The sequence below is a fragment of the Danio rerio genome, chromosome 1 (assembly GCF_052040795.2).
Source record: "Danio rerio strain M-AB ecotype USA chromosome 1, GRCz13ab, whole genome shotgun sequence".
Classification (NCBI taxonomy): Eukaryota; Metazoa; Chordata; class Actinopteri; order Cypriniformes; family Danionidae; genus Danio; species Danio rerio.
The window spans coordinates 6,352,541-6,372,644 of NC_141021.1; the positions used below are offsets into that span (position 1 = coordinate 6,352,541).

General features: G+C 36.3%; 1 long non-coding RNA gene across 1 annotated transcript in view; it reads right to left on the minus strand.

The window, feature by feature from the left end:
* Positions 1–1,982: 1,982 nt before the first annotated feature.
* Positions 1,983–20,104, minus strand: part of LOC147846656 (uncharacterized) — a 30,580-nt gene continuing 12,458 nt past the window's right edge. The window contains exons 2-3 of the long non-coding RNA XR_015476128.1: positions 8,564–8,742; positions 1,983–4,215 (exon numbers count right to left, since the gene is read on the minus strand). This is a non-coding gene — a long non-coding RNA (uncharacterized LOC147846656). The remainder of the gene's footprint in view (positions 4,216–8,563; positions 8,743–20,104) is intronic.

Genomic DNA, 20,104 nt, shown 5'->3' on the forward strand with positions numbered 1-20,104 from the left:
GATAGATAGATAGATAGATAGATAGATAGATAGATAGATAGATAGATAGATGGACAAACAGATAGACAGGTAGATAAACGGACGGACGGACGGACGGACGGACGGACGGACGGACGGACGGACGGACGGACGGACGGACGGACAGACAGACAGACAGACAGACAGACAGACAGACAGACAGACAGACAGACAGACAGACAGACAGACAGACAGATAGATAGATAGATAGATAGATAGATAGATAGATAGATAGATAGATAGATAGATGGACAAACAGATAGACAGGTAGATAAACGGACGGACGGACGGACGGACAGACAGACAGACAGACAGACAGACAGACAGACAGACAGACAGACAGACAGATAGATAGATAGATAGATAGATAGATAGATAGATAGATAGATAGATAGATAGATAGATAGATAGATAGATAGATAGATAGATAGATGGACAAACAGATAGACAGGTAGATAAATGGACGGATGGACGGACGGACGGGCGGACGGACGGACGGACGGACGGACGGACGGACGGACGGACGGACGGACAGACAGACAGACAGACAGACAGACAGACAGACAGACAGACAGACAGACAGACAGACAGACAGACAGATAGATAGATAGATAGATAGATAGATAGATAGATAGATAGATAGATAGATAGATAGATAGATGAACAAACAGATAGACAGGGAGATAAATGGACGGACGGACGGACGGACGGACGGACGGACAGACGGACGGACGGACGGACGGACGGACGGACGGACGGACGGACAGACAGACAGACAGACAGACAGACAGACAGATAGATAGATAGATAGATAGATAGATGGACAAACAGATAGACAGGTAGATAAATGGACGGACGGACGGACGGACGGACGGACGGACGGACAGACAGACAGACAGACAGACAAACAGATAGACAGGTAGATAAATGGACGGACGGACGGACAGACAGACAGACAGACAGACAGACAGACAGACAGACAGACAGACAGACAGACAGACAGACAGACAGACAGACAGATAGATAGATAGATAGATAGATAGATAGATAGATAGATAGATAGATATAAACCGCGTTTATAGCTACTAGCATGTTTGAAGCATGTTTCACAGTAAATTGAAGCATGTTTCAATATGAAACATATTGTTTGTATGTGTAACATGCTATATTTTAGCCCATTGTTAGCGTACTCTAGCATGTTACTAGCATGTTAACAGAAGTCTAGAATAAATTAAACAACAGTTTGAAAGACTGAAATAGTATTTTAAACATGCTAATAATTCATATTATTATGATGAAAAATGTAAATAAAGCAATTTTATTTCATTATTATTATTCAGTTAGTCAGCTAGTTAGATGTAGAGTGTCTGGACATCTATATTAATATCAATGTATGTTTGTTTCCCCTCTATAGGTTGCTTCAAGTATGAATACATGTTTTTTTTGTTAGTTAGTTGTGAAGTGTCTAGACATCTATATTAATTTCAAATAAGGATTTTTCTCCCCTCTACCCGCTGCTTTGAAGATTAATACATGTTTTCCTCTCAAGTGAACAGCTAAAATATGTTATAGAAATGTTTTCTCTTTTAGTGCAGCACTCTTTGTAATCGTGTGTAAGCGAGTTTATGGGCTGCTGGACCAAACTGGCAAGAATGAGGCTGAGAAGGATTTGTGATGCCTTTTTGGCTCTGAAAACCCAGGCTTAGGAGGGATTTTGAAGGTCTTCATGGACCAGTAACAGAGCGGAAGGTCCACTCAGTCCTGAATGCGATAAACAGAACAAACAGCACTTTTAGCTGTGCTGAATTTCTTGCTCTTTTTTTTTCCTTTTTTGCCATGATGACAGTAAATAATATTTGACTAGATATTTTTCAAGATACAAGTATTGAGCTTAAAGTGACATTTGAAGGCTTTAAGTGTCACAATCTGCTGTAACACGTGGGAGTGACACAAACAACTGAGGTAGGATCCAAAATGCAGATTTATTCGTAGTCTGGCAAGCAATGGTCAACACAAGTGCAAATGGGTATGTGAAGGCAGTCCAGAATCGTAATCAGTAACAGGCGAAAGGTCAAAAGGCAGGCGGCAGACAAAGACAAGGAGACTAACAAGACTCCAAGGTCGGTATACAGGATAGTGTAGATAGAATAGGGGAGTGTGTGTGGCTTAAATGTGTGGCTGAGTGCGTGCAATCAGTCTCTGACAATCCTCAGGTGGTGCGAGTAATCAGTCTAGATGAGGAAGCATGTGTGAGTGTGACCAGAGTGCATGTATGAAAATGTAGTCCAGAAATGGCGGAATTGTTGTCCTTGAGTTATTGTGAGTGAGATCCAGCAATCTATGGAGTTATGATCGCTGGAGATTGTGACATTAAGGATAACTAGATAAGTTAGTGTAATTAGGAAAATCATTGTATAACGATGGTTTTTCTGTAAACTATCGAAAAAAAAAATGCTAAAGGGAGTTGATAACATTGACCTTAAAATGGTTTTAAAAAATGAAAAGCTGCTTTTATTGCTTTTATTGTAGCCGAAATAAAACAAATAAGACATTTTTCAGAAGAAAAAAATTAGAAGGAAATACTGTGAAAATTCCCTTGCCCTGTTTAAAGGGTCACGAAACACTAAAACACATTTTTTGAGCTGTTGACAGTCGTATATGTGTCCCACACTGCTAAAAACACTATTAGGACACCTATATTTCACTAAAAAGTGTAAATTGGTTGTTTTTGCGTTATTTCAAGCAAATTCGTACTTCCTGTTTGAAACGAATTTTTGAAGCTGCGTCACGGTCATGACATAATAGCGTTGTATTCCAGCGTGCAGACTGGGCGTCTGTGCCAGAGTGAGTCTTATTACGTCTTACAGTGTGTTGCATTAATGCATGAGTAAGGCTTGGTTCAAACCAATCAGCGCGCTCTATTGTGCAACTTAACATTAATATTCATTACTGTCAGAGTGTAGATGGCAAAGACGCCACGTTGTGTTGGCAAAACAAGCGTGAAGTGTTGCTTTTATAGTTTGCTGCAGTTAAGTTTCGTTTTCATTTTCTCTCTGTGAGAGCTCAGACTCACGCGTGGATTAACAGTGTACGCGACGCTCGACAACAATAACTTACGTGTCTAAGGAGGATTATTGTTTACCTGAGAGCTGTTCTCATCTGCAAACGCTGAGATCCAGATTCGCTTTAGTCTCCTCTAAATAAAGACGCGGCTCTAGTTGCTGGTGATTGTCCTGTCTCTACAGATTTGGTAAGTGAGCGACCAGTGCTCTGTTTATTCAGTTCGTATTTTATTCGTATCAAACAAACTATTGCACCGAGTGTGCAAAAACAGTTACAACCAAACTATAACCTCGTGTTGGATTTTGTGACCGGAATAACACACGGCTTTCTGACGCTACCTGCCGTGTTTATCTAAGTTTCCGGGAAATGCTGAGTTTTTTTTTCTCTCATTCGCCGTGCGGTATCAAACATTGCATGAAAAATACACGCTTAGAGCAGCGCCTCTAATCAAATATCACGTTTGTCGGGAGGGGCATGAATGAATTCCCTGAATGAAAGAGCCAAACTGCAGTTAAAGTTCACCATTTAATAATTTGGCAAATAATTCGACTACAGATGTCCATGTAAACACAGTCACATTGTCCACTGTGGTTGTGTGTTTTGACTCTGAAATTCAGCGCGCCCAAATAGACACTCCCACACCAAGCCTCTTTTGTTCCTCCGACACTTCCCCCTAAACAGAGCTGGACACGCCCACTTTTCTGACTTTTTCCAAAGTAGAGGTGTGAAAACACCCTGCTGAAACGAGGGGGTTTCATGGCCCTTTAACATCATTTGAAAAATATTTGAAAATAAAAAAAAATAAAATTCACAGGAGGGCGAATAATTTTGACTTCAACTGCATGTCTGCATTATTGGGTGAGAATTGCTGGGGACTCGAAGGTAGAAGACTTTGTTGACAAATGAAGAAAAATAACACCCAGAGCAACATCAAAATAAGTGTTTTGTTTTTGGTAATCCAGTCTGGCCCTCCGTCGCTCTTCTCATTGATTGTCATCAGAGTGGATGGGGATTGTGAGACAGGCTATCATTTTTGCTCCTGCTAATTAGTTTTTTCCTGGATTTTGTGTTGTCAAGAGAAAGCTGCATTTCATCATTCGGTTTATTCACTGTCACAGTTCAGTCTCTGGAAACCTGTAAAAAAAATAGTTGTCGTTGTTGTAGACCGTGGGGAGAAATTAATGTTTAACAGTGTCACACATTTTGCTTCCAACCTGCAAATTACCTTCAAATTACCTGTAAATTACCTGCAAATTAGAATAACCTAATGAATTAAAAAAGTTATTTACTTTCTTTTACATAATAAAATATACCCTCCAAAAATACTCTGCTGTTTTTATTTAAAATTAGGTAAAACAAGCACAATTCTTGCACTCAAAAAACACTTTTGCTGCTTGTTTAATTTATTTATTTAACATGAACTGAATCAACACAATTCTCGAGGTTTTTTTTAAACAACTTAAATGTTTTATGTGCAATCCACTTAATTTATATATATATATATATATATATATATATATATATATATATATATATATATATATATATATGTTTGTTTTATTTATTTATTTATTTATATTCTAATATATTATTCATTTGTCTTTATTTTTATGTTTATCAGTTTATTTATTTTTTTCATTTATCTAGATATGTATATATTTATTTTATTTACTATTCATTTATCTGTTTATTTATTTATTCATATATATATATATATATATATATATATATATATATATATATATATATATATATACATATATATATATATATATTTGTGTGTGTGTGTGTGTGTGTGTGTGTATATGTATGTGTGTGTGTGTGTGTGTGTATATATATATATATATATATATATATATATATATATATATATATATATATATATATATATATATATATATATAATTTATCTTTATCTTTACATATATATGTATATTTGTTTATTTATTTATTGTTTCATTTATCTAGATATTTATTTATTTATTTATTTATTTATTTTTATTTATTTTATTTACTTAATGTCATTAAGAATTCATTTTAGAATTCACTTTAACCAAATATATATAGTAAGTAAATAAATCCATAATAACAGTAATCTAAATAATCAACCAACTAATTCATTAATTATTAATTATTACATAATAAGATACTATTACATAATAATTTATATATAGTAATATTATTATCATGCATTCACTTCATTTGTTTAAAAATTTATTTTATTTTTATTTTCAGTTTTTATTTTATTTTTTGCTGTTCTTTGCTCTTCGTTTGCTATTCTTTCTGTATCGTTAGATTTATTTTAGCATTAACCACAATAGCAACTTTAAATTAAAGAAAATATAACTTTATCTGTAACTAGTACCTGTATCTTTGTCCCTCTCAATTCATAGATATTTCCTTCAAAAATTGTATTTCAAAAATTTAGCTTGGCCTCTTAAGCTTGGCCATCAGTATTTTCTGAACATATTAAGCACCTCTTGTCACTAACAGAGAACCAATGGAGCATCAATGAAATGAGCATCAAATGGATTGCAATGGATGCACTGCTGCACTGCATCAAGAAGCGCTTTTATCACTGAACTAAATTAACAGACCGAGAGCTTTTACCCACACAGCCATTAAATATCTACCAGCCACATAAATCTTACCTCCGCATGTGTGTTTATGTAGCCTGAGTGGAGGAGGAGATTGAGAAGAGCTCAAAGGAAGTCTTCCAGTGTGCTTTCAGAAAGAGAAACACAGGCGGACTAATTCTAGAATGGAGATTGGAAGTGTAATGGTGTTGTCATTCGACTTTTGCCCTCAGGCCAAACCTGATCCATCTCTCCATCTTCCCTGAGAGGAAGAATGATGCTCCGTGGAGAGCGGTTTCATCACTGTGACACAATCAACAGTATTGTGGTGTTGCTAGATCAAGTGGAACTCTGCGCTTCAGCAAAACAACGTATGAGTGCTGGGTATTTCAGAATCAATGGAAGAAAGTGTTGTGTTGTGTGACATAAGCCTCATCTGAGCCCGTGCTCCTATTTCAGACACAGGCCTTCACTGATTCCTGCCGTGAAGATTCAGATGTTTCAGCGGTAGATTTATCTTTCTGGCCTGTGACCAGACTCCTTTTTGTCATTCCATGCCATTTTGTCGGGTCAGAGCAAGGACATGAAGCAAGGGTTCAGCAACACACATGTTTTGGGGACAAGAATGTAGAAATACTCTCTTTAAAATGAAGATTCTAAAAGAGTTTTGTTTGTTTGTTTGTAGTTTGTAGTGAGTACATAGAAGAACTATTTCTGGTTCTACAATTAACTTTTCAATGTATAGTTTAAAGAACCACCCTTTTGGTTTGAATAATATTTGAATAAATTTTAAATAAGTCAGTAAGTAAGTAAATATATAAATAAGTCAGTAAGTAAATAAATAAATAAATGAGTCGGTGAGTAAATAAATAAACCAGTAAGTAAATAAATAAATAAATGTGTCTGTAAGTAAATAAATAAACCAGTAAGTAAATAAATATAAATAAGTAAATAAGTCAGTAAATAAATAAATAAATAAATGAGTCAGTAAGTAAACAAATAAATTGAAAAATGAGTAAGTAAAAAATAAACGAGTCAGTAAATAAATAAATAAGTATATAAATAAAAAAGCCAGTAAGTAAATAAATAAATAGATAAACATATATATATATATATATATATATATATATATATATATATATATATATATATATATATATATATATATATATATATATATATATATATATATATATATATATATGTAAACAATTAAATAAATAATTTAAATAAAAAATAAAAAAATAAAATTACTTGTTTTGTTTTGTTTCATTTTTTTATTTAATAAGGTTCATATCTCCTTTCATGTTTTGTTAAAATGAAAATTTAGCATATCAAAATATATTTGAATATTTATTTTATTTGTTTATTTATTTTTATTAAGGTTCATATTTCATATAACTCAATTGTAAAAAAATAAACAAATAAATAATATGACTTTTCCTGTGATATTTTTCCACTCTTTATAATCTTGATTGTTTTACACATCATAGAACAGAGTTGTTGTTATTAACTAAACTCAATTATAAAGTTTTGTATAATTAAAATAAATATAAATATTATGTGAAAAAAACTCAAAAGGTTTCTTTCAAATCTTTCTAATGTTCTTAAAAATACCAAAATTATCAAACATGAAAAAAAAAAATTGAGAGGTATAAAGGCTAACAGAAATGTTTTTTAAAAATAAAATGGGCAAAATTATTATATCTTGTAAAAGTTATATAACTCTACTCAATTTGAAAATACATAAATAAATAAATAAATGAAGAAAGAAAGAAAGAAAGAAAGTTTAAATATTTTTTCCAATCTTTCTTTTTGATTGTTTTCCACATCATAGAGTTGTTGTTGTTGTTGTTAGTAAATAAAAATACTACTGGTATAACCTTAATAAATATAATTTTAACTATAAGGTTAAAAAAAATGTTTTTTTATTATTTCTAATGTTCCTTCAAATGCCAAAATTACTAAATAAGAAAAAAAGATTAGAGAGGAATAAAGACTAATATAAATATGTTTAAGAAATTAAATTGACGAAAGGACATAAAACTACTAAAACTTAAAATAAAATGAAAATTGAACATATCTAAACATATTTATTTTATATCTGAATATTTTTATTTTGTTTCATTTGTTTTATTTTATCTAAATGTAATATTTTATTGGGCGACGCTGTGGTGCAGTAGGTAGTGCTGTTGCCTCACAGCAAGAAGGGCGCTGATTCAAGCCTCGGCTGGGTCTGTTGACATTTCTGTGTGGAGTCTGCATGTTCTCCCCGTGTTCGCGTGGGTTTCCTGTGGGTGCTCTGGTTTCCCCCACAGTCCAAAGAAATGTGCTATAGGTAAATTGGTTAGGCTGAAATTGTCCATATGTGTGTGAATGAAAGTGTATGGGTGTTTCCCAGTGATGGTTTGCAGCTGGACAGGCATCCGCTGCATAAAACATGTGCTGAATAAGTTGGTGGTTCATTCCACTGTGGCGACCCCAGATTAATAAAGAGACTTAGCAGAAAATAAAAAAAATAATCTTTTATTAATTTTATTTTATTTTATTTTATTATTTTTAAGCTAATATTTTATTTTATTAAGGCTCATATCTCATATAACGCTACTCAGTTGGCCGGTTGCCATTAGGATGAGCTATATTCCGTTAGCAAAGCAATCCACAGAGTTCAAGTCGATTCCTTTAAGCACAGTAGTTTCCACTTTGCATGCAGAATAAGAGTATCATTGACAGCTCAGATGAATAATTCATCCTTTATTTGCCGCCGCAGCAAAATGCTAAATGCTTGCCGTTTTTTTCATAATCTTTTTTTTTTCCTGTTTCTTTTTTGTCAACTCCTACACAAGTCAGCCATCATTCAGAAGCAGGAAATAAAAAGGCAGTTCAGCGACGTGCTGGAGACTCACCAATGGAACATCTGGGTGTCTGTGAATGCGGTTATTCGCTTTCTCTTGTCCCTCGAGCCGGAAAATGAAAGGCGACATGCAGAGGGGTTGACAGGTAAAGCGATTGCCCCCTGTTGAGAGGTTGGCAGCATCACTCTCTAAACGTCTCTGCTTTCCGTCTCTGAGTCTCAGAAGTGGCCCTGAAAACACAGGAAGAGAGAAACAAACAATCCAACCAAAACACAAAGGATAAGCAGAGAGAGAATCGCATTTCTATCAGCTTCAGATGACCGTTCAGCGGGTCAAACTGCAGCGAGGAGGATCTTGATGTTGTCTATGATGTGCTTGACAGATGCTGCGGTGGCATTTAATGTTTTCTCGCTCTTTTTATTCTCCTTCTCCAGCTGGCGGGCATTGAAGGCAGAGAAAGGAAAAGCACTTAAACGCTGGATTCAAACCAGCATGTTTGACACCTTTTATAGATGCACTGACACAGTCAGACCTCTCTTTATGTGACACCTCTATCATTTTGAATGGCAAATCTAAATATGGAGGGTTGCAGTATTCAATGGCTGACAGAGAACATTCTCTTAAGCTCGCTAAAAGCGGTCTCAATGCAGCTGACAGCTGGAAAGCGAATAAGCTTCGCCGGTACTTCAAACCTAGGTAAAAATGACAAATAGAAAATAATAGCCTCCAAAATATTTTGAATTATCCACTCAGGCCGGATCCGAAACGGCGCCTGGAACTACGGCACGCAAGAAAAGTAAAAAGCTGCACTTGAAGATATATGAGCCGTGTTATATGGAAATGTATTTTAAAAAGGGATGTTCTTTATTAAAGGCATCAATCTTATTTCTGTTTCATCTGATGTTTTAAATTGGCCATCTGCCTGAGTGGACATTTTTTTATTTATTTAATAATTTCTTTTGTCTGGGAGTTTTGCATGCAGGATTGTAAGAAAACTGGCCCGACTCATTTTAAAGTTTACGAGTTTAGCTCATGAATATTGATTGTCATAACTGAAGCAGCCAATGAACACAATATATTCATGACTAAATTGTATCACACTGTATATGATGAAGAGTAAAATGTATAACCCCCACCCCCATCTAAAAAAAATCTAAATATTTAAAAAAAGAAATACATAAAAAAACATATATATATATATATATATATATATATATATATATATATATATATATATATATATATATATATATATATATATATATATATAGTTGAGGATAAAATTATTAGCCCTCCTGTTTATTTTTTTCCCCCAATTTCTCTTTAACGGAGAGAAAAAAAATTCAGCACTTTTCTAAACATAATAGTTTTAATAACACATTTCTAATAACTGATTTATTTTATCTTGCCATGATTACAGTTAATAATATTTGACTAGATATTTTTCAAGACACTTCTATACAGCTTAAAGTGACATTTAAAGGCTTAACTAGGCTAATTAGATTAACTAGGCAGGTTAGGGTAATTAGGCAAGTTATGTATAACGATGGTTTGTTCTGAAGACTCGAAAAAAAGGGGGTTAATAATTTTACACTTACCGGCCACTTTATTAGGTACACCTTACTAGTATCGAGTTGGACCCTCTTTTGCCGTCAGAACTGCCTTAATCCTTCAAGGCATGATTTCAACAAGGTACTGGAAATATTCCTCAGAGATTTTGGTCCATATTGACATGAGAGCATCACGCAGTTGCCAACCACATCTCAAAGGTGCTCTGTTGGATTGAGTACTGGTCACTGTTTAGGCCATTTAAGATGGAGTGTGAATTGTTGCCTCAGTTTCCTGTACTTAGCTGACAGGAGTGACACCCGGTGTGGTCTTCTGCTGCTGTAGCCCATCTGCCTCAAGGTTGGATGTGTTGCGTTCAGAGTTGCTCTTCTGCAGACTTCGTTGTAATGTGACTATTTGAGTTACTGTTGCCTTTCTATCAGCTTGAACCATACTGGCAATTCTCCTCAGACCTCTCGTATCAACAAGGCATTCGCGCGCCCACAGAACTGCCGCTCACTGGATATTTTTTCCTTTAAAGGCCAGTTTCTGTAACTCCCAAAGATGGTTGTGCTTGAAAATCTGAAATACTCAGACCACCAACAACCATGCCATGTTCAAAATCACTTTCAAAATAAACTGTCTTCAACATTCTGATGCTCGGTATAAATGTCTTGACCATGTCTACATGCCTAAAAACATTGAGTTGCTGCCATGTGATTGGCTGATTAGAAATTTGCATCAATGAGCAGTTGGACAGGTGTATCTAATAAAGTGGCCGGTGAGGGTATACATACATACATATATATATATAAATATTCACTAATTTCACATTAAAGACAAAGAAAACAACATATTAAGTGACATAAAAGGGAAATTACTCAACTTATGCATAGTAACCTGACCAAAATCCTAATTTTAGGAGAAAACCTACACAAATTACAAACTTAATTTCTGTAAAAGTTATAATATAATTTCATGTTGCAGCACTTTTAGAAATATATTAACCAGGAAAAAATCGTGACATGCCCAAAACGTATTTTCCGGGCTGTATATGTATAATCAGAACCAGTGTCTTATGGAATCATTAAAAACAGTGGGGAGGAAGCTTTTAGGGGGGATTTCCATGGCTTCCAGAATCCACCTACAGACAGAAGCAGATTCAAACAGGTGGAGAATGAGTCACGCTAATGCCTAATAAAGTATAGCAGCCGCCAACGGAAGGTTACTCTTTAAACCGCAAACAATAAACCAATATAAACTCTTTAAGATCCACAAAGAGATCTCCTGCCGCAAATGGGGGCCGCATCGCTGCAATTACGACTGTACATCAAGACAGCTTATGAACCCTAGGTAATGACTCAGGCACTTATCTGCTGTCTCCTAGTCTCCTAATACATTGTTTATTGGCGTACCACACAGTCCTAATTAAACACAAGAGCTCCTCTGGTGAGTTAAAGGGGAGGAAAAAAAAATCAGAGAAGCATCAGAGCTAGGAACAGTAATTAACCTAAAAACCGAGGCTTTATACGAGACTGGCTTAATGAAGTGTCTTTGCTTTAAAGAAACAAAACTCTGTTTGCTAACACTCAGGGTTCGTGTTACATTATGCCACTTTTAATTGTTACTCAACTGACATGAGACATTGGGGAAAAGAAAAGTTGTTAGAAAACGAACTGACCCGAGAGTGACAGAAGAGGAGAAAGAGTAAGAGCAATTATTTGATTCATGTTTGGTTATGTTTCTTAGAGGCGACAGCGAGCCAAACTGAGCTGTCAAATGAAGGCCTTTGCTTTTCTTTTGAACGAAAATTGTTGGTCATGAAAATAGTGAAATAACAAGGCTTGACATAAACAGATCACTTTGCCTTTGGAGGAAATAATGAATATTAATACTTTCATCCAGCAAGGACACTTTAAATTGACCAAGAGGGATGGTAAAGACATTTAGAGTGTTACAAACACTCAAAAAAAAAAAAAAAAGATTTTTGCTGTTTGTTCAAACTACTTATTTAAAATAAACTGAACTAACATTATTATTGTGGGGTTTTTTTGCCTCAACTTAACAGTTTCATGTTCAGTCTACTTAAATTATCAAAAACAAAGAGTTAGCTTAATTGATTTCTATAGGAACAACATGAAGTAAATGTGTGAAACTCTGTATTTTGTACATTCATTCATTCATTCTCTTGTCGGCTTAGTCCCTTTATTAATCTGGGGTCGCCACAGCGGAATGAACCGCCAACTTATCCAGCAAGTTTTTACGCAGCGGATGCCCTTCCAGCCGCAACCCACCTCTGAGAAACATCCACACTCACATTCACACACACACTCATACACTACGGACAATTTAGCCTACCCAATTCACCTTCACCACATGTCTTTGGACTGTGGGGGAAACCGGAGCACCCGGAGGAAACCCAGGGAGAACATGCAAACTCCACACTGAAACGCCAACTGAGCCAAGGTTTGAACCAGCGACCCAGCGACCTTCTTGCTGTGAGGCCTCGCCTGTATTTTGTACATTGTATGTTTAAAAAACAGAATTCAAAAAATGAGCAACATGTTTTCAACACTTACATTACCTGACAAAAGACTTGTTGTCGATCCCAGTTGTATGAGTGACAGATAATAACGGTGACTTCTTGTTAATTATTTAGAAAAGTGGCAGAAGGTAGATTATTCTGATGAAGCATCTGTTGAACTGCATCCCAATCATCACAAATACTGCAGAAGACCTACTGGAACCCACATGGACCCAAGATTCTCACAGATATCAGTCAAGTTTGGTGAAGGAAAAATCATGGTTTGGGGTTACATTCAGTATGGGGCGTGCAAGAGATCTGCAGAGTGGATGATCAACATCAACAGCCTGAGGCATCAAGACATTTGTGCTGCCCATTACATTACAAACCACAGGAGAGGAAAATTCTTCAGCAGGATAGCGCTCCTCCTCATACTTCAACCTCCACATCGAAGCTCCTGATAGCAAAGGAGGTCAAGGTGCTCCAGGAGTGGCCAGCCCAGTCACCAGACATGAACATTTTAAAGCATGTCTGGGATAAGATGAAGGAGGAGGCATTGCAGATAAATCTAAAGAGTCTTGATGAACTCTGGGAGTCCTGCAGGAACACTTTCTTTGCCATTCCAGATGACTTTATTAATCAGTGATTTGAGTCATTGCAGAGATGTATGGATGCAGTCCTTCAAGCTCATTATGGAGTCATACAGAATATTCATATTTATATTCTATACTGGACATTATTACTGATAAGTGACAAGATTTTTGTCTAAGCAAAGTTAGACCTTACTGTCCTAATTAAATCATTAAAAATCAAGGCATCATCGTGATTTATTTTGGTAAAATAAGTGTAATCTAGAGGCCTTTGCCTTTCACATAAGCCACGCTGAAGTCAAGTTATTATTTGTTGTTCTTAAAACTTGGATAGGCGACAAGACGTTTGTCAGATGATGTATGATTCTTACACGGTAATTATGTATATTAAAATCAATTCTGAAGGATTAGGAGACACTCAAGACAGGAGCAATGATGTAAAAAAATCAGCATTAAGAGAGTTAACAGTATACTATGTGTGCATCATATGAAACTAATTTGAAACCTCATTCGCCCCAATGGAAAGTATATTACACTGTCTGGATTGTTTAAGTGCACTGTGTGACATTCAGCAAATGGAAAATAGCAATAGTAATAAATATGAATGAATTTTTCAAAACAGTATAGTGTCAGGGCACTTCTGGACAAACAAATCTGATGAAAATCCGAAATGCAAAGTCATGATAAAGTGATGTCATGAAAATACTTCATATTGAAATGTTACTGTAAACTCTCAGAAATAAAGATGCAAAATCTGTCACTGGGGTGGTATGAAACAGGTACTTATTCAAAAAGTAAATTTTTGTTCCTATACAGGTCCTTAAAAGGTACATATTAATACCCTAAAAATACAAATGTGTACCTCACAGTAGCTTAAAGGTACAAAAGTTAAATTGTAAGGTACAAAAGTGTATCCTAAAGGTACTAATGTCCACCTGCATGGTACAAAAGTTTACTTTGCACCCCAGTGACAGATTGTTTTCCATTATTTCTGAGAGTGTATGTTATGAATGCCTAGATGTTTTAAATGTTTGTTTTGAAGCTTAAACATAGCATTGTGGTTATTTGGCTAAGCTTTCACGTCGACTTCAAAACTAAAACACACACACAAGTGAACCATTCCCTTAAAAACTGCATATATTACTATTCTCTCTGACATCTAAAGCAATTACTGATTTTATTTAAATTCCTCACTACCTGGATCATTGAACTGAATATTTCCTTAAGTTTAACTGCATGTGATGTGATCTCAAATACACAGAAGCAGAATTGAATTAAAGTGTTGGAATAGAAAATCCAGACCTACTATAGTTTTACAGGTGAATGCGGCAGTATGATAAACTCCCGACTCCCTAGATCATCTGTCTGTGTGACATAAATTACGTTAATGACGATTTCAGTTGCTCCTATAATTTATTTGTGTTACATTATTTTAACGTGCCAGAGATTTTGAATTAATCTCAAGCATTAATGTGTTAACGTTGACAGCTAATTTATAGTCAACATTTCTCTTGCTTCAGTGGCTGATGTTCAGCCTATATGTATACTGTATATTATGCCTTGGAAGGTTTTCTTAGTAGGCAGCAGACTATAAGTAGGCTCACCAATCTTTTTGTTGCCAGAAAGCAAAAAAATGAAAAAAAAAAATGACATAATTAAGGACTGTGTGGATATTTTACACCTGGTTTAAAACACAAGCAAGCACAAGTTGCCAGATTGATGACATTAATAGAAGTGTGCCTAACTATCAAGACTGAAGGCTGATTTAAAGGGTCACGAAACACCAAAACACATTTTTTGAGCTGTTGACAGTCGTATATGTGTCCCACACTGCTAAAAACACTATTAGGACACCTATATTTCACTAAAAAGTGTAAATTGGTTGTTTTTTTATTTCAAGCAAATTCGTACTTCCTGTTTGAAACGAATTTTTGAAGCTGCGTCACGGTCATGACATAATAGCGTTGTATTCCAGCGTGCAGACTGGGCGTCTGTGCCAGAGTGAGTCTTATTACGTCTTACAGTGTGTTGCATTAATGCATGAGTAAGGCTTGGTTTAAACCAATCAGCGCGCTCTATTGTGCAACTTCATTAATATTCATTACTGTCAGAGTGTAGACGGCAGAGACGCCACGTTGTGTTGGCAAAACAAGCGTGAAGTGTTGCTTTTATAGTTTGCTGCAGTTAAGTTTCGTTTTCATTTTGTCTCTGAGAGCGCAGACTCAAGCGTGGATTAACAGTGTACGTGACGCGCGACAACAATAACTTGCGTGTCTAAGGAGGATTATTGTTTACCTGAGAGCTGTTCTCATCTGCAAACGCTGAGATCTGGATTGTAGTCTCCTCTAAATAAAGACGCGGCTCTAGTTGCTGGTGATTGTCCTGTCTCTACAGATTTGGGTAAGTGAGCGACCAGTGCTCTTTGTTTATTCAGTTCGTATTTTATTCGTATCAAACAAACTATTGCACCGAGTGCAATAGTTAGCACTAACAGTTACAACCAAACTATAACCTCGTGTTGGATTTTGTGACCGGAATAACACACGCGGCTTTCTGACGCTACCTGCCGTGTGTATCTAAGTTTCCGGGAAATGCTGAGTTTTTTTTTCTCTCATTCGCCGTGCGGTATCAAACATTGCATGAAAATACACGCTTAGAGCAGCGCCTCGAATCAAATATCACGTTTGTCGGGAGGGACATTAATGAATTCCCTGAATGAAAGAGCCAAACTGCAGTTAAAGTCAACCATTTAATAATTTGGCAAATAATTCGACTACAGATGTCCATGTAAACACAGTCACATTGTCCGCTGTGGGTGTGTGTTTTGACTCTGAAATTCAGCGCGCCCAAATAGACACTCCCATACCAAGCCGCTTTTCTTCCTCCGACACTCCCCCCTCAACAGAGCTGGACACGCCCACTTTTCTGACTTTTTCCAAAGTAGAGGTGTGAAAACACACTGCTGAAACGAGGGGGTTTCATGGCCCTTTAAGCTGGTTCTAAATAAAAGCAACGGCACACAATAGAAGGAATATTTTCAGTATAGTTTTTGTCCTAACCAACATCTAAAATATATATTTTAAATAAGGCCATTATTTCTTGCAGCTAAATAACAAGATAAACTGACAATGATCACCTTAGGTACACCGCATATGCTTTATTCAATGTTAAATGCTAATAATGTGAGTTTGAATGCCCTTTTACATGACATGTATTATCATACTACTGAAAGCAGCAGCAGATCTTGAAAATAAAATAAACGGTTTGAAATTGAATTTTAGAATTGTGACTCAGTGCAAGCCAACAAATATCAGTGATTCAGCATCTACATTTAATAATGTCAAAGTGGTTTAATATGCATTAATTAAATCATAAACCTTGCCATTTCGCTGCAGTGCAGTGAGTGCACTATTCTGTGCTTCTAAATGGCTGTATTTAAATTTCTGTGGTGTTTTCTGTTACAAACAGCCAAATCACTGCAAATCTTGTCTTGTAACGTGTGCTAGGACACAGGGTTAAAAATTAACCTGCTCATCTAATGTTTACACTCATAATAGTTATATTATTTGCTAGTTAACAACCACATTATGTGGAACTCTGAATCTGCATCTCATTTCGGAGTCTGCTACTGTCCACCAGAGGTCGCATTTCAGTCACGGACACACTTTAAGAGCCTTCCTGACTGGATGAATTAAATATGCGGATATACATCAAGGCAACCTGGGGTGCTGAAATATAATTGGTGAAACTGGCATTAGGCAGGTTAAAAGAACCAAAACACAGTGTTACGATAACCAGCGATCGCTCTCCGGAGATCGCTGGTTTCCACTATGCTTGGACTACATTTCCGCATATCCCAGGACTACATTTTCATACATGCACTTCTCCTTGACACCCATGCTCACTCATCTGCTTGATTACATTCACCACCTGAACCTTGTCATAGACTGATAGCATTCCATACATAAGCCACTCATGAACCCATCCAGTTTGCCGAGTCTTGTTTGCTTTTTTGTGACATTACACCGCGTTTCCCTGTCTTGTTTTCTCCGTTTTAGACCTTAGCGCTGTATTCCCTGTTCTCCTGTTTAGCCGCCTGCCTTGTGACCTGTTGCCTGATTTACGATTATGATTTTGGATTTGTCTGCATATAACCAATTGTACCTGATTTGACCATTGCTTGCCTGACGCTGAATAAACCTGCATATTGGATCTTACCTCCAGTTGTTTCTGTCACTCCACCCCGTCGTTACACACAGACAGCCGTTCCTTCACATACCTTGCATTTTCAAAGCAGAATATCTGACTTCAGCATTGTTTTTAAGATAAACAAGAATGTTCATTTAACATATTTTTAAATATCTCCACAGATATTATGGAATTTTTATGTTTTAAAAGAGTCAAAAACATACATACAGCACCTTTAAAACAAAGGTCCCGTTAGGGGAATTTTCCAACATGCTAGATATCATATTGAAGAACAGACAGTTCAGAACAAATAAGTAAAATAAGTGCAATACTTGGCCATTGATTCACATTTTTCTCTATTTTGGGGGGTGGGGGGGGGGGGATTTGGGGACACCTGTTTTAAAAAAATATATACCTTTTCATACTAATTATATGGTATGAATTAAATGCATAAACAAGCAACATGTCCTCATGAGATTGGCCTGGAAATAAAGTTTGTAAGCTGAGTAGTATGTCCGAATACATAGTTTTCGAAAAACAATAGGCGTAAAGTTTCTGTACCTACTTCTAGCTAGATTCTGAAGTGTGTATCCAATAGACAATCTAACTTAACAAAAGAATGCTATGGCACAAGTTTGTCCAGTGACCCTAGATTGACAATTTCTGAGAAAATAAAAGAGAAAATAAAATCCCAAAAGCTAAAAGTCTTCATTTCATTCCTGTCTAGATGAAATAATGGAGATGCATATTAAAACAAAGGTCTCATTAGGAGACTTTTCAAACACACTGAAGAACAGACAGTTCAGAACTGAAGCTTGGTAAATAAGTGCGAGACTTGGTCATTGATTCACATCTTTCTCTCAATTTTTTTTTCATACACAGAGCGGTTTTGGTCCCCTGGGTGCCAGTAGTTTGATGGTTGTTGTAAAGCCATAATTGGTCAGCATGTGGCATTTGTCCTATTATCCTTTCAACACAAGTTCAATAATTTTAAATACACCATTGTGGCACAAATGTGTATCATTCCAGTGGAGTGTTGATCGATACGTCAGCGTTGTCTAAAAAAGCCCCATTACTGTGTGTCTATGTATGCCTTTGGGGTGTGTAGCACTGATTGGAAACCCTGGATGGATGGTGGTCATTTCAGAGTGTCTAGATGAGTTTCCCATTGTTTGGAGAAGTAAAAATTACGAATGACATCGATAACATCTCCATTACTTCTTCTAGACAGGAATGAAATGGAGACTTTTAGCTTTTGGGATCTTTTTTTTTTCTTCCAATAAGAAATTGTCAAGCTAGGGTCACTGGACAAACTTGTCCCATAGCATTCTTGTGTTCAGTCAGTAGACTGTCGATTTGATGCACACTTCAGGATCTAGCTAGAAGTAGGTCATGGGAACTTTTTGCCTACTGTTTCTCAAATACTATGAATTCGGACAAACTACGCAGCTCACAAACTATTAACAGCTCAATCTTATAAGGAAATGTTACTTTTTTATGCATTAAATTCATACCATTTCATTTGTGTATGTTTTTTTTAATGGAGGTGTCTCCAAACCTAAATCTACTCCTCAATGGAGGATGAGCTAATCATACTAAAATGTGTGAATGAGATTGTACCGATAAATTAGAATTAGCCACTGTCACTGTTAAATGTCTGATGGTAAATCATACTAAACGTTTAATATTTTAGGTCCGTTAGGATTACCTAAATGATTTACATTTGCTAAATGCCAAAATAATGAGATATTTTTTTTAAAGAAAATGTTTCTCTTAAATTTTAAATTAAATAATTCCTAGACAGTTAAAAGTTTACATACATTTCCTTGGTGTTTTTTTAGCTTTGCTTTTAAACTGTGTAACTTTGGTCAAATGGTTTGGTTTTGGGTATCCTTCCACAAGCTTCTCACAATTTTGGCCCATTCCTCCTAACAGAATTGGTGTAACTGAGTCAGATTTGTTGGCTGTCTTGCTCGCACAAGCTTTTTTAACTCTGCCCACAAATTTGCTATAGGATTGAGATCAGGGCTTTGTGATAGCCACTCCAAAACATACACTCTGTTGCCCTTAAAGCACATTTCGACTAATTTGGCAGTATGTCTAGGGTCATGGTCTGTTTGGAAGACCCATTTGTGGCCAAGTTTTCATTTCCTGGATGATGTCTTGTGATGTTGCTTCAGTATTTCTACATAATGTTCTTTCTTCATGATGCCATCTATGCTGTGAAGTGGACCAGTCCCTCCTGCAGCAAAACAGCCCCACAACATGATGCTGCCGCCCCCATCACAGTTAAGATGGTGTTCCTAGGCTTGTAAGCTTTTCCCTTTGTCCTCCAAATGTAACACTGACATTTGCGGCGCATTAACCAATCAGGAGCTTTCTCTGGTAGGCGCATGCTCATGATGTAGCACCTGTTGTTGGTGTCCCGGGAGTAATTCCTCCTGCCAGAGCCGGCAACAGTTGATCAAACTTGGTTCAACTCAGTCGGATGCATCGATGAAAGCTTTTCGGAGGAGTATATGAACTCACAGAGCTGGGTGCACCTCTAAAAAGGATGTAGTAGACTCAGACACGGCTCCAAACGTATCAATGCTGTTTTTCAGCCTTCATAAAGCACAAAAACACAAATATTCTTTCAATAAAATCCATGTTAGCCATTTAGCATCGAAGCTACAGTCACCAGGCACACAGAAGCCCCCCTGAAGCTGGTTTGAAGCGCGAATGAAGTGGATTTGATGCACG